The sequence below is a fragment of the Rhinoraja longicauda genome, chromosome 32 (genome assembly GCF_053455715.1).
Source record: "Rhinoraja longicauda isolate Sanriku21f chromosome 32, sRhiLon1.1, whole genome shotgun sequence".
In the NCBI taxonomy this organism is placed as follows: domain Eukaryota; kingdom Metazoa; phylum Chordata; class Chondrichthyes; order Rajiformes; family Arhynchobatidae; genus Rhinoraja; species Rhinoraja longicauda.
In genome coordinates this window covers 17242072-17258763 of record NC_135984.1, presented here as the reverse complement: position 1 = coordinate 17258763, position 16692 = coordinate 17242072, and the positions used below count along the sequence as shown (strand labels likewise).

Genomic DNA, 16692 nt, shown 5'->3' with positions numbered 1-16692 from the left:
GGCCTCCAGTGGCCTACCCCACCATCGAGGCACTGCACACCCTCATTACCGGCCCCAGCGTCCAACTCCTTCCACTCTAGGCAGGAGAGCCGGGACTTCCAGGTGGGTTCCCGGTCTGTGGGGCGGGTCCTCGATCCACGGCGGGAGCGCCATGCCTTGCAGGTGGGTTCTGGTGTGCGTTGGGCAAGTCAGGTGGGTCCTCCGTTGGCGGCGGCGAGTACCCGGACTCTGCCAGGCGAGCTGGACCTTCCAGGCGGGACCTCGGTTTGCTGGACGCGGTTTGCCGGTAATTAATTTTCAACTATCTGCCAACCAAAAACTCCTTGCACCTTTACCCACCTATCACTTGCCGGACTTTGTCCCATCCCCATCTCGTTTCCATCTTTCTACTTACGATCGATCTGAAGAAAAGTCACAACCCGAAACATCGCCGAGTGATATTCTCCATTGTTGCTTCCTGACCCGCTGAGTTACTCGGGCAGTTTGTATCTTCTTTAACGGTTTCAGTTTGATGATCTTGCATTTTTAGAAGGGAAGAATTGCTGCAGTTCAGAGGAGAATAAATAGTGAAAATGCTGACTACGTTGATATATACATTTCATTAAATGATATCTCTGTTCCAATATTTCTATGTTCCAAAATCACATCACCAGGTGACACAAGGAATTACAGGCGTTGGAAACTTGAGCAAAGCACCAAGTGCTGGAGTAAGTCACCGGTTTTGTATCGGTGGCAGTATCTGTGAAGGGAATGGATGTGCAACGTTTCGGGTGGGGGACCCTTCTTCAGTCTGAACAAAGATCCTGATCCAAAATGGGGCTTATCCATTCCCTCCACAGATGTTACCTGATCTGCTGAGTTATTCCAGCACTTCGTATTCTGCTCACATTACTTGGCGGTCAAAGGTTCATTGTGCCTGTGGCCAACTTTGCTAAAGGGGTACTCATTTACTTAAAGATGACAAATATCTTAGGTTGTGTCAGTGTTCTTGGATATGTTCCAGCTCACTAAATTAGGGTGGCATGGTGGCGCAGCGATAGAGTTGCGGCCTTACAGCATCAGAGACCAGGGTTCGATCCCGACTATGGGTGCTGTGTGTACCATGTTTGTACGTACTCCTTGTGACCACCTTAGACAATAGGTGCAGGAGGAGGCCATTCGGCCCTTGGTTTTCTCCAGGTGCTCTGGTTTCCTCCCACACTCCAAAGGGGTACAGGTTTGTTGGTTAATTGGCTTTGGTAAAATTATAAATTGTTCCTCGTGTGCAGGAGAGTGCTAGTGTACTAGATCACTGTTCGGTGCAGAGTCAGTGGGCCGAAGGGCCTTTTTCCATGCTGTATCTCTGGTCTAAAAGTTTAAAGTCACATTCATATTGGCAGGCTTCAGTTTCACTATACAGAAAATATTTATCAGAGTGGTTCCAGAAATAAGGCACTGCGGCCCAGTATAGTGCATTAGGAAGAGCCGGAAAGGTTCTCCCCGGAACAGTGATTGAGAGGATATTTGATAAAAGTGTAAAAGATTAAGGATTATTCAAAGAATGAATAGAAAGTGTTCCTATTTATAGAAGATTCAAGGACTAGGTGACACAAATTTAAAGCAATGGCCAAAAAGGAACATGAGGAATGTTTATTCTGTGCAGAAAGTGATAGAGTTAGAAATCACTGCCTACAAGGTTGATGGAAACAGTTAAACAAGGACTCAAAGACAGACACAAACAGCTGGAGCAACTCAGCGGGACAGGCAGCATCTTTAGAGAAGGTATGGGTGACGTTTCAGGTTGAGACCCTTCTTCAGACTAGTCAGGGAAAAGAGAAACCAGAGATATAGATGATGATGTGGAGAGATAAAGAACAGTGAGTGAAAGATGTGCAAAAAAGTAATGATGATAAAGGAAACAGGCCATTGTTTGCTGTTTGTTGGGTGAAAACGAGAAGCTGGTGCGACTTGGGTGGGGGAGGGATAGAGAGAGAGGGGAATGCCGGGGTTAGTTGAAGTTAGAGAAATCGATGTTCATACCAAACAAGGACTCGCGCCATAGAAGAAGTGGATTGTCATGAGAGCAAATTATTTGCATGGCTATATCGAAAACAGAATTACTTTATTAATTTGCTCTTCAAGGATTAATTGTTCTCTCTTTTTCTCTGCTTCAGTCTTAAAGTCAAATTTAATAATGCCTAAATCACATTAAGCATAGGGTCTGATGGCTTTTGGAATTGAGGCATCAATTTGTTTTTAAATAAAGGAGATATTATTTTAGAATGGAAAATATGCAAACACATTTCTCATAAGCTTTAGAGTTGGATGAACTCAGTACAGGTGCTCTTACTTCATTAGTCAGGAATCATGGAATAAAACTGCACAGAGGGAGGCCATTAGGACTGTGCTGAATCTTTGTAAACAACAGACCAGTTAGATAAAATCTCGACTTTTTTCCCCAAAGTCTCCGTAATTTCCCTTCCTCCCAGTGCCCATCCAGAGAAATTGTGAAGAGTTAGCACAGAGAACTATTTCACGTGGTTGGCAGCTCTGTGTAGGAATCTTTGTCCAAACGTTGAAACGCAGCCCAACAGGTTAAAGTTTGAAAATATTCCAGAGAGTGTACATTTATAGAAGTTGGTACTGCAATTCTCTTCAGCAAATGGTAACTGGATATGCCATTTTGTTTTTAATTTGCTTCTGAGATTGGTAGATTTTATTATTCAAATGCATTATCTGCATTAACAACAGCAGGTGTGTATGGAATTAGATCACTGAGTAGCCATTTATTCACAAAATGCTGGAGTAACTCAGCAGGTCAGGCAGCATCTCACCTGCTGAGTTACTCCAGCATTTTGTGAATAAATACCTTCGATTTGTACCAGCATCTGCAGTTATTTTCTTATACTGAGCAGCCATGGTCTCTTTGATGACACTGAAGTCCAGAAGGCTCAATGGTTTATTCAAATGTTTCCAAGTCCTAAACTGTGTTTTCTATAAATTTAACATGGATTTTGTGGTTTTATATTTAGTGTGCTGACACCTACAATTCAAGATTCAACATGTTGTAATATCTGCTCTGTTAATTTGGCCTGCCACCTTCACAATGTTTGTGCAAGAATAGCTTTTTGTTACCTCTTTCAAATAGTATCATCTATTTTGTATTGTCTCTCCTCAACTAATGGAATGTATCACCCCACACTTTATTGTGTGAATTACATATCCATCTCCTCCCATTGCTCCATCCTATGCTTCTCATGTTTTACAGTTAATACTGCACAGGTATCTTGTCTGGTGTCAAACATCCTACTTTTACCACGTGACAACGATGGCTTTGGCTGTTTTGTGTTTGCTAATGTATGTTTGGTGATTTGATACATTAATGTACTGGCTGATTGAAGGGATTTAACGTTCAATTGATTTCATTGTCAACTTCAGTTAACTTTGGGGTAAACATGGTTTGCCAGGAAATGGAATGCCTCTTGCCTTATTTTTCACGCCGAAGAAAATGTGACAGAAGACTTTTCAGACTGAAGAAGGGTCCCGACCTAAATGACACCTACGGTAAGAGATACTATCTGTCCCGCGTAGTTACTCCAGCACTATGTGCTTTTTCTTGTAAACTGACAGTTTAGAAAACAAGCAGTTAAATTTAGTTTAGTTTAGAGATACAGCAAGTAAACAGGCCCTTCGGCCCACCATTTCAATGCTGACCATTGACCACCAGTTCACTCTAGTTCTATGTTATCCCATTTATGCATCTACTCCCCACACACTAGGAACAATTTACACAGGCCACGCGTTACACAGACCGGAGTACCCAGAGGAAACCCACTTGATCACAGGAAGAATGCTCACACAGACAGTCACCCAAGGCCAGGATCAAACCCGGGGCTCGGGCACCGTGATGCAGCAACTCTACAAGCTGTGCCTCTATGCTGACCCACGGTTCCTTGTGTCTACCATTAGCTTTGTCCTGCCCCCATCTTTCTTCCAGCATTCTCCCCCCAATGACAATCAATCTGAAGAAGAGTCCTGACCTAAACATCACCTATCCCACGTCATCCGGAGATGCTGCCTGTCCCGCTGAGTTACACCAGCACGTTGTGTCTTCTGAGGCATTTGCACTGGATAGGGGACAACTTACTTCGGTGGCATAGCGATGCAATGGGCAGAGCTGCTGCCTCACTGCCTGAGACCCAGATTCAATCCTGACCTCTGGTGCTGTCTGTGTAGAATTTGCACGTTCTCCCTGAAACCCACATGGGTTTCCTCTGGGTGCTCCTGTTTCTTCACACGCCCCAAAGACATGAGGGTTTATAGATTAATTGGCCTCTGTAAATTGCCACCAGTGTGTAGGGAGTGGATGAGAAAGCGAGATAACATAGAACTCATGTGAATGGGTAATCGATGTTCAATGTGGACTTGATGGGCCTGTTTCCATGCTGTATCGCCAAATTACTTCCACTCTGGTTTTGTCAATTCTGATGTGGCTGATCAGGCTTTGTGAGCCTCTGGGTAAATAACACTGAATTGTCCCTCGTAACAAATTATTCCTGGATTACCGTCGAGGTAAGAGATTTTAAAAGGAACTCGTAACAAATTATTCCTGGATGAAATTTTCAGATGTCAATGATACTTTGAGATTGATGGCAAACCATCATTTAGTGTGTGGCATCTATGAGGCATCGTTACTTGACACAAGATAACACTATTCAAAACTAGGGTTAACTTTGCAGTTTATAGAGCAGGTTCTTCAGCTAAAGCGTCTTTGTGGTGGATGGGACCATAATTTGCCTACAAAAGTCATTTAAAGTCATTTATGGTCCACAATGTCTGCCGTTTCAATCAGTGGCTTCCAACCCAATTAGACAAACCTATTTGCATACCGTTGATCTACAACACCTTTTTATGATGATTTAATTGCTCAGCACAATGCATTATTACTCTTGGTCCCTATTTATTTTGCCCTAATTATATGATGGATGAAAAACAATTATCTCTTCAATATCTCCTGAATGGAACTCATTTCCATCTTAATGAGGCTCCGCTGGCTGCAGATTGAAAGGCACAGGCCTATAATTGATAAGTTTAGTTTACTATTGGTGCTCGTACGGAGGTACAGTGAAAAGCTTTTGTTTGCATGCTATCAAATCAAAGAAAAGACAATACATGAATACAATCAATTATACCGGCCGCACTGCACAGATAAGGGATATAGGTGCACCATTTAGTGCAAGAAATAACACTGAAGTCTGATAAAGTCCTATCAAAGATAGATCATAGATCTCCATGGAGGTAAATGAAAGGTTCAAAGGGTATTTTATTGTCACATGCACCAATTAAGGTACAGTGAAACTCGATTTACCACACAGTCATACGATAAAAAGCAACAAAACACACAACTACATAAAAGTTAACATAAACATCCACCACAGCGGATTTCCCACATTCCTCACTGCGATGGAAGGCAATAAAGTCCTAATCCTCTTCACTCTTTATTCTCCCGCTTACGGGGCAGTTGAACCATTCGCAGTCGGGGTGATCTACGCTCCCACAGTCAGAGATCGAAGCCCCCACATCGGGGCGGTGGAAGCTCCCGCGATCAGGGCGGTCGAAGCTCCTGCGGTGTGGAGCTCCCGAAGATGATCCCACACTAACTAGCGAGCTCCACGATGTTAATGTCCACAGGCTGCCGCGGTTGGAGCTCCAAGATCGATCTCCGACAGGGACCGCCAGCTCCACGATGTTAATGTCTACAGACTCCCGCGGTTGGAGCTCCCAAAGTCAATCCCCAACAAGAGGCCGCCAACTCCTCGATGTTAGGCCACAGTACGGACGGAGATACGATACCGAAAAAAATCGCATCTCCGTCGAGGTAAGAGATTTTAAAGGTTTTCCCCCAACTCCCCCCCCCCCCACATAAAACAAAGCTAACATCATTTTGTCTACTTTGTCTCATTTCTGACTCCCATTCTCCCCTATTGTCACTCTCTTGTCTCCTTTTCATCTCTAGCCTTTGTCCATCGCCCCTCAACTATATCTGCCTGTCACTTACCAGGTGTTGTCCTGCTCCCATCTCTTTTCCAGTTTTCTCCCCGTGACCACAATCAGTCTGAAGAAGGGTCTCAACCTGACACATCACCTATCCCTGTCCTCCAGAGTTGCTGCCTGAACCATTGAGTTACTCCAGAACTTTGTTCTTCACCAAATTCCAGCATCTGCAGTTTCTTGTGTCTCCAGAAGTTACTCATATGATTTGCCCTCAACCATGAATTGGTTTTGCACAAGTATTTCGAATGGTCTAATCAGAGAACCACAGAATTGCGCTGGTCGTTAGGATTCAATAAAAACATAGCACGAAGACCACGATTGGAAGTTAATAAACAAGGTGTGGCATTAATTTAAAATCTACTGTGAGTTCTTGCTCTCCTGTCTAATTTTCCAGAGACCTTGCTGAGGATGTTTTGACCTGATTGATAGATTGTATTGATTGAAAGATAAAGCATGGAAACAGGCCCTTCGGCACACAGATTCCACATGGTTATCCCTCTGGGTAGTTGGTCCTGATCATAGCTGGAGCAGAGATGAGGAAGCACACGTATGTTTCCTCAGAAGGGAAAGGATGCATCAGCTCCTCTGATGACATACCTCACCATCAAAAGCCAAACTGCACAAAATTGAGTTCCTTGCCTTTGATGGTTGGGTATCAAGAGGTAAATTGCATCAGGCTGTTGTTCATCGAGAACAGTTCAGCATTCAACAAATCACACACATGGGGTGCCAATGAAAATTCAGCAGAATGTGTCGACTCTGATCGGTTTGATTCAATCCCTTAATGTCGTGTCATACAAGGTTTGTTGTTTCATTGCTTAATGTTGCATTCATATATCATATCATATCATCATATATCTACAGCCGGAAACAGGCCTTTTCGGCCCTCCAAGTCCGTGCCGCCCAGTGATCCCCGTACATTAACACTATCCTACACCCACTAGCGACAATTTTTACATTTACCCAGCCAATTAACCTACATACCCTTGTTTCCTTCCAAGGGCCTCACATTACTTGAGAGGCACCAAACAATGAAGAGTTCCATGTGTAGGACTGGAGTGCAGATGCTGGTTTGCTCCGAAGATAAGACACAAAAAGCTGGAGTAGCTCAGCGGGTCAGGCAGCATCACTGGAGAAAAGGAATAGGTGACATTTTGGGTTGAGACCCTTCTTCAGACTGAGAGTCAAAGGAAAGGGAAAAGAGAGATATAGAAGGTAAATGAAGGATTCTAAATCATTTTTAAATATATACAACGCAGGTGCAAACAATGAATCGAGTATTTGCTAAATCACAGAGCTAGGAACTATCTTGCAACAATGTTCACATTGCTGTAAACTGTTCAGATTTACAGCTTGCTCTCAGTAAGAAGGCTGTGAGTTTGAGTTCTACTCCAGAGACCTAAGCATGTAATCCCTGATGACACTCGAAAGTAGTATTGAGTGCTCCGTCATCGGGGTGCTCCGTGTTCAGGGTGTGCCATTTAAAATGAGGCCTTATTTGCTGTCAAGCAGTGGGGAGAAAGACTTCCTTTGTATTTGTTGAGGAGTTCTGTTTTCCCCAGTAGATTGGGCTGTATTTTTCCCTCAATTAATGTTCCCAGAAAACTCAGATCATCTGATTATTAGCTTATTGTCATTGATAAGGGTGTGATGCCTCTAGAGTTTTCTTCATCAGAAGGATGAACAGGCTCGAAAAGTTCTTCATTGATCGCAAGGCCGTGAAAAGCACTTAATCAACCCTCTTCCCTTCTCTCCATCCCTCCCTTGTCACAGTTCCCCAGGTGATGGTGACACAGGAGATGTACTCGCATGTGACATAAATAAAATATCATTTACCATGTTCTTGAACTCTTTGTTTCCTGTTGGGTGGGGCTTTATGTTTTTGAAAGGAAGAACAGCCTGTGGCTTAAAGGTTCCTTCACAGTTACATTGCATCACCAAGATTCAGAAGGTTCTTATTTTCCCACGGCAGGTAGTGTATTGTCATTGGTTTTTCTGTGCTGTGTCTGGATAATTTAGCTTGATTACAATGAGGATACTTTTTTGAGAGAAACGTCCTGGTTTTTATAACAGAATGTGAGTGCGTTAGTTGTTCAATGAAATATTGCCGTAAGTACGAGAGTGAGTTGTCTCCAGTTTTACCTGAATTGCTGATATGACTTTGATTGAGAGACTAAACCTATTGAACAGATGAAAAGGTTCTTGTCATTTATCTTTTGGCCAGTTCGTCAGAGAAGTTACACCCTTAAACAGCTATACAGTTTCAACCTGTGTTTACCGTTGTTGCTATGTTTCTTAACTTCAAGCAACTTTTGAGCAGAGCTCCCTAGATTGACATGGGAGAAGGTCACATCAGACATAATTCTTTCCCCCATTCTTCTCAGCTCGTAACACTGTGCCTAAATAACTAATTTACTTTACCTTCGACTTTAGCGTGGAAACAAACCCTTCAACCTACTGAGTCCGGGCCAACCCACCCCATACGTGAGCACTATCCTACACACCAGCGACGATTTACAATTTACAGAAGCCAATTGACTTCTTTGGAATGTGGGAGGAAACTGAAGCACCTGGAGAAAACCCACGTGGTCTCAGGGAGAAAGCATAAACTCCGTGCAGACAGCACCCATAGTAAGGATTGAGTAGGGGTCTCTGGTGCTGTAAGGCAGCAACGCTATCGCTGTGCCAGTGTGCCATTAACTAAATAGGATGGTCATGCAAGTCTTACACTTCACAGTATCTATCTTAAATTCTGGAACAGCAAATCCAGCGTTCAATGTTGATCAGTGTGAGAAGACTCTGCTGAGAGGTGGGACCGCCCACATTTCAGAAACCAAATGAGAACATCTTCCATGCATATAGAGACGAACCATAAAATAATCCAACCATTGAATGTGTCTGATCAGATACCTTATCAGAGACTTCAAAAAAGAAGTGCATGTGTATTGATCTGCAGTTAGCTTACACTTATTGAATGTGATGCAACCAGCTCATCAAATCCATCACACCTTCACCTGGCCAACACTGGACCTACCAGGCAACGCCCAGCCTGAGGTAATTTGTGGCTGGCCCTGTCTATCCTGGTCTTTTCTCATCTCCAGCTCTTCACCTCCTCCCCCTCCTTCACTCCCCACCCCCTACTTTTAGTCTGAGGAACGGTCCGACCCAATTTATCACCAATCCTTTCCCTCCAGAGATACTGCCTGTCCCGCAACGTTACTCCAGCATATTGTGTCTCTCAAATTCACCTGAGTTTGGAGGTTTAGATTGATGCAGATCCCAGCCCAGACCTGCTCATCAGTTAACTATAGCTAGTCTCTACTTCTTTGAGGCTGCAGGGGATGGTGGAAGATTTAACAATGGCTACCTGTCATGGAATAAATGGGGCTAGGTTTTCAGTGCTGCACTGGCATTCTTGGATGAGATAATCGCACATAGGAAAGAGGTTTTGTATTCTTAGGGGTCAGGGAAAACAGATATCAGGACACGAAGCAGCAGAAGAGATAATGGCCACGGTAGATGTCAGATTGAGTTTAGTTTAGAAATGGAGCGCGGAAAAAGGCCCTTCGGCCCACCGTATCCAGGCCGACCAGTGAACACCGCACATTAACACTATCCTACACACACGAGGAATGATTTACACTTACTCCAATCAATTGACCTATAAACCTGTACAGCTTTGGTGTGTGGGAGGGAGCAGAAGATTTTGGTGAAAACCTACACGGTCACGCGAAGACCGTACAAACTACGTACAGACAGCACCCGGAGTCGAGATCGAGCCCGGGTCTCTGGCGCTACAAGTGCTGCAAGGCAGCAACTCTACCGCTGCTCCACCGTGCCGCCCGATGGTTGCAAAATGGTGCCAGAACATGGCGACTCTTTTCATGCTGGTCCCACAGGAGGGTCTACTGACATCCACCACAAGTTGGAAGTAACACAAAAAAAAGTTCAATGTTCTTGCTCATCATGGTCACTAATTCTGTGTCAAATACCATTGTTTACGAACTGCACCACAAATCTCTCTACCGCAGCTCAACGCATAAAGAGCTTTTCCCTGCTCCATCAATCATATTTTGACATGACCATAAATATGCTAAACCTAGTCTTCACCTGCATAGCACGTCTGGGCCTTTTGAGTCACCTATGTTGTTTACAAATTCAGGAGTGTGGTTGTCAGAAGCCCCTTAGTTTGAGAGCGATGAAGGAGTCTGGGCCCCCTGAACTATTGGGGATGGAGGACAAGGTCCCTTCGATGGCAAGGTGGTCAATACCTGTGATGGACCGGCAACATGCACCATGTTCTCCTTCTATCTTGGGCATTCATAGTTAATAAACCAGGCCAGGATGCAACCACTCAGCCTGCTCTCCATTGTCCACTGTATACTGTACACTTGGAGAAGTGTGAAACCACCAGATTCAGGGACAGTTTCTTCCCAGCTGTTATCAGTCAATTGAATCATCCTACCGCAACCAGAGAGCAGTGCTGAACTACTATCTACCTCTTTGGTGGTGCTTGGACTATCCATGATCGGACATTGCTGGCTTTACCTTGCACTATTATTCCTTATCATGTATCTATACGCTGTGAATGAATCGATTGTAATCATGTATTGTCTTTCTGCTGACTGGTTAGCACGCAACAAAAGCTTTTCACTGTACACGTGACAATAAACTAAACTGTATTCATTGTATCCAACTGTGTACTCTGCAACATGTCAGATTTCCTAAAACATGAGGAAATGGAGCCGTTGGTAAACTGCTGGAACACTGGAATCAGAGATCTGCATGCCTGAAAGCTTGAAGCTGTTCACTCTCTCCATCCCCATCCCACCAGTGACGACAGGTTCATGGACCCATGCCTTTCCCTTCCTGAGGTCAACAGTCAGCTCCTTAGTCTTGCTAACTTTGAGCATGGGATTGTTGCTCTGGCACCAATCGATCAGATTATCGATCTCCCTCCTATCCCTCCCCTTCATAAGTTAAATGGTAGTGATGCTTTTGTTTGCCTGATATTCATCTAATGTCAGCTTTTATATTAGCGTTGTGATCAATCAGAGATCAGACCTGCTTTTAAATAGGGAATCAATAATTTAATCTGATGAATTGTCAGCTTGGTCAGAGAAGGGCTCCAATGTCACCTCCTACACTTTTCTTTGCAAGTGTAAGACGTGATTGAGGGACTGTATAGTGCAGAGCCGATGACACAGCAATGTCTAAGGTCCATTCTGCAGACCAAAGCCGAGATCCTGCCTCAGTCGATGCTTGAGCAGGCCATTTGCTTGTTCATTCAGGCCACCATGGTATCACGGCGTACATTACGCTCACACTGCCATGTCCACATAAGCTGTCTTACAGAGACGAGACCTAAACTGTCAGCAGGTAACCACTCCCTTTGGCTGAGGGCCTAAATGCTGATGGGACTGCAGATATCAGCACAATAAAGATACATTGACTGCTGTCAGGATACTGAGTGATGCAGGATTATCCAGAGATGTTTACCAAACCCTTAAATTGTATAGAGATCGCACTGGCAGTATTTATTTTATGACTTGAAATACCTGCTATATATAGTCCGCAATATACATTCTCCCCGTGACCAGTGTGAGTTATCCTCCCACACTCCAAAGACGTACAGGTTTGTAAGTTAATAGGCTCGATATAAAATGTAAGATTTGTCCCTGGTGCAGTGTTAATGTGCGGGGATCGCTGGTCGGTGCGGTCTCGGTGGGCCGAAGAGCCAGTTTCCATGCTGTATCTCCAGAACTAATACTAAAAACGAAATGATGGAGCCTTGCACGGCACTAGTCTGCACAGAGATCGCTATGTCTTGCATGCCAAAGGAACGCTAACAGTAAATGGAGATAAATTTCTGCAGGCAGACAACTTTGAGGTGAGTGCTTGTTGTGCTGACCGTATAATAACAGAAACCTTACACCTGGATAATGATCCATAGACTTTATTAACTACATAGCAAGCACGACCTCACGCCTGCACGTTCCACTTACACTAACCCGAATCTCACAAGCAGTGGTCACTCAAAAGCTAAAGGGGCGTAACTACAAAAGCATGACACATAACATGAGTGACACCATTACACTAATCTACAGTGCTCCACTGTCTCTTCCCACCAACATCTCCAAATGTTCTTTTGGTTGACGTGCAAATCAGAGTGAAAAAAACAAACAACACTGGAAGGTGTAATCTGCAAAGAAGTAGTAGTGAAGGGTCTCTCCGTAGGGTTCCTGCTCCTAACAAAATGTTTGCAACGTGGTCTTCTCATAATCAATACTGTTTTATCAGAGAGAGAGAATCACAATATCATTTGGCCTCATTGCCAGCCCACAAACTGGCACCAGTTACATTACCTTATTCACTGATCAAGGGACTACAGGAGTGTTTGTCTCATCTTGTTGTGGCGAGAACTAATGTTTGTTGGTCTGATCACTACATAATTCACTCTGTAATCTCCCTCGACATGCCCCCAGATACCTACAACAACAGCAAACACTGTCACAGAAAAATCATTCTGGGACAGTGAAAGCGTTGGTATTTATCTGTGACATTGGTGTCGTTTTGTCAGGCCACGTGGAGAATGGTGATGAGTGCCTGACAACTTTTGCATCAAGCTCTCCTTCCAAGGCAGAGTGATGCTAATTATGATTAGACAAAGAAGGACAGACACAAAAAGCTGGATTAACTCAGCGGGACAGGCAGCTTCCCTGGAGAGAAGGAATGGGTGACGTTTCGGGTCGAGACCCTTCTTCAGACAGTGTCTATCTTCGGTTTAAAACCAGCATCTGCAGTTCTTACACATTAGACAAAGAAAACTTGGTTATCACCTAAGGAGTGACAATCTTAAGAGTAAATGTAAGGCTGGAACTTTTTAGGGACAGGTATCTGCAGGGTATTTTAGGTGAATACAATCAGAAACCTAATGTGGTGCATGGAGAATGCATTGTTCAGCATTGACATTGGCTGAATGTGATTATTGTTTGTAAGACCAGAATGGTCAGTGCAAAGGGTGCGGCACAATGGTGCTGCAGTAGAGTTGCTGTTTTACAGCACCAGAGACCCGGGTGTGATCTTGACTACGGGGGCTTGTCTATACGGAGTTTGTACGTTCTCCCCGTGACTTGCGTGCATTTTCTCTGGGATCTCCAGTTCCCTCCCACACTCCAAAGACATGCAGGTTTGTAGGATAATTGGCTTGGTATAATTGTAAATTGTCCCTACAGTGTGTAGATAACATTAATGTGCGGGGATCGCTGGTCGGTGCAGACTCGGTGGTCCGAAGGGCATGTTTCCACTCTGTGTCTCTAAACTAAACTAATTAGAATGTGGATGCCTGGGGGGAGACTTCAGTGGTTGTAACTCCAAGTGCGATACTGCTGGATGAGATTGTGGCAATGACCAGATACATGGACAATGTGGCATCAAATTGAAGTGATCCAAACCTCTAGCGGAATTACAAATGCATCCAGTGTGGAAGGGAAAGGCAATGTGAAGATAATATACTATCACTGGATTAGGTTCTTTGAAGATCCAGTAAAGCAGTCACAAATGTCAAGATCCCTGTGAGAATCGAGCAAAAGTTCCTCAGAAAATTTGACCATGGCCAAAAAACAATTGATTGAAAATTCACATGTATTTTCAGGTTCACTTATGGGGGTAACATTGATCATGATTGTCATAGCTGCATATTCAAAATGGATAAAAATATTTCCGAAGGACACTTTTATATCATAAGCGGATTAAATCAAATTTGAGAATTGCTTTTTCTACTCATGGCCCTGGAGAGATGCCTGTGACCAGCAATGGAAGCATGTTCACTTCTATTGATTTTTCCCAAATTCTTCAGAAGGAATGGAGTCTGTACCATTGGTTTGGTAGAAACGATTGTGTGAAAAACAGACAGCAAAAGATGATAAGAGGTGAAATTGAGACAAGATTATCTTTCCACCAGAATACATCCTTGTAACAACAGAAGATAGAACCGAAGAGTTACTGTTGAGCAAATAGAAACATAGGAAATAGGTGCAGGTGAAGGCCATTTGGCCCCTTCGAGCCAGCACCACCATTCAATATGATCATGGCTGATCATCCAAAATCAGTACCCCGTTCTGGCTTTTCCCCCATATCCCTTGATTCCCTTAGCCCTAGGAGCTAAATCTAACTCTCTCAAACATCCTGTGAATTGGCCTCCACTGCCTTCCATGGCAGAGAATTCCACAGATTCACAACTCTCTGGGTGAAAAAGTTTTTCCTCATCTCAGTCCTAAATGGCCTACCCCTTATTCTTAAACTGTGATCCCTGGTTCTGGACTCCCCCAAATCAGGAACAATTTCCCTGCATCTCCCTTGTCCAATCCTCTAAGAATTTTATGTTTCAATAAGATCCCCTCTCATCCTTCTAAATTCCAGCCAATACAAGCCCAGTCGACTCATTCTTTCATAATACGTCAGTACCGCCATCCCGGGAATTAACCTGATGAACCTACGTTGCACTCCCTCATTAACAATAGTTCCTTCCTCAAATTAAGAAACCAAAATTGCACACAATACTCCAGGTGCGGTCACACCAGGGCCCTGAACAACTGCAGTAGGACCTCCTTGCTCCTAAACTCAAATCCTCTCACAATGAAGGCCAATATGCCATTGGCTTTCTTCACTGCCTGCTGTACCTGCATGCTTACTGATGTACAAGCACACTAAGGTTTCATTGCACCTCCCCTTCTAATCTGACACCATTCTTGTTCTTGCCACCAAAGTGGACAACCTCACATTTATCCACATTATACTGCATCTGCCATACTTGTTCCCACTCACCCAACCTATCCAAGTCACCGTGCAGCCTCCTAGCATCCTCCTTGCAGCTCACACTGCCATGCAGCTTTCCATCATCCATAAACTTAGAGATGCTACATTTAATTCCCTCGTCTAAATCGTTAATATATATTGTAAACAACTGTGGTCCCAGCACTGAGCTTTGCGGCACCCCACTAGTCATCGCCTGCCATTCTGAAAAGGACACATTAATTCCTACTCTTTGCTTCCTGTCTGCCAACCATTTCTCTATCCATGTCAATACCCTACCCCCAACACCAGGTGCTCTAATTTTGCACACTCTTGTGTGGGACCTTGTCAAAGGCTTTTTGAAAGTCCAGATACACCCCATCCACTGGCTCTCCCTTATCCATTCTACTTGTTACATCCTCAAAAAATTCCAAAAGATTAGTCAAGCACGATTTCCCCATCATAAGTCCATGCTGACTTTGACCGATCCCGTCACTGCTTTCCAAATGCGCTGCCATAACATCTTTAATAATCGACTCCAGCATTTTTCCCACCACCGAAGGAAGGCTAACTGGTTTATACTTCCCTGTTTGCTCTCTCCCTCCTTTTTTAAAAAGTGGAATTACATTGGCTACCCTCCAGTCCACAGGAACTGACCCAGTCGAGAAAACTTTGCAAAATGATCACCAATGCATCCACGATTTCTAGGGCCACCTCTTTGCGTACTCTGCGATGCAGGCCATCAGGCCCTGGGGATTCATCTGCCTTCAGTCCTAACAGTTTGCCCAACACCATTTTCTGACTAATGTGGATTCCCTTCAGTTCCTCCCTCCCACTAGATCCTCAGTCCCTTAGTATTCCTGGGAGATTGTGTCTTCCTGTGCGAAGACAGAACCAAAGTACTCATTTAACTGTTCTACCATTTCCGTGTTTTCCATTATAAGTTCACCAGTCTCTGACTGTAAGGGGTCTACATTCAGCTTCACTAATCGTTTCTTTTTTACATACCTAAAGAAACTTTTACAGTCAGCTTTTATATTTCCTGCAAACTTTCTTTCATGCTCTTTTTTTCCCCACTCTTAATTAACTCCTTTGTCGTCCTCTGTTCAGTTCTAAATCTCTCCCAGTCCTCTGGTTTGCCGCTTCTTCTGCCCAATTTATATCCCTCTTCCTTGGCTTTAACACTATCCTTGACTTCCCTCGTCAGCCACGGTTGAGCCGCCTTCCCAGTTTTATTTTTTTCACCAGGCAGGGATGAACAATTTCTGGAGTTCATCCATGCGTTCAACATGTGTTTTCTGCCCTTGGCTATTTTGCGGTTCTACCCATACAGATTCTACCCATACAGCATCCAAGGTAATGTCTCTCCTTGCTATTGCATGAATCTCCTCTTTAACCTGCAATGCCACCCCACCTCCTCTTCCTTTCTGTCTACCCTTCCGGAATGGCGGGACTGTCATATGTTGAAAGATTGGAGCGACTAGGTTTGTATACACTGGAATTTAGAAGGATGAGAGGGGATCTTATCGAAACGTATAAAAATTATTGAGGGGTTGGACACGTTAGAGGCAGGAAACATGTTCCCAATGTTGGGGGAGTCCAGAACCAGGGGTCCACAGTTTAAGAATAAGGGGTAGGCCATTTAGAACAGAGATGAGGAAAAACTTTTTTAGTCAGAGAGTTGTGTATCTGTGGAATTCTCTGCCTCAGAGGGCAGTGGAGGCCAATTCTCTGAATACATTCAAGAGAGAGCTAGATAGAGCTCTTAAGGATAGCGGAGTCAGGGGGTATGGGGAGAAGGCAGGAATGGGGTACTGATTGAGAATGATCAGCCATGATCACATTGAATGGCGGTGCTGGCTCGAA

The 16692-nt window shown here is 44.1% G+C and overlaps 1 long non-coding RNA gene across 1 annotated transcript in view; it reads right to left on the bottom strand.

Annotated features, from left to right (window-relative positions):
* Positions 1-446: 446 nt before the first annotated feature.
* The window catches only part of LOC144608728 (uncharacterized), a 127202-nt gene continuing 110956 nt past the window's right edge, over positions 447-16692 (bottom strand). Inside the window, exon 3 of the long non-coding RNA XR_013549230.1 lies at positions 447-542. This is a non-coding gene — a long non-coding RNA (uncharacterized LOC144608728). The remainder of the gene's footprint in view (positions 543-16692) is intronic.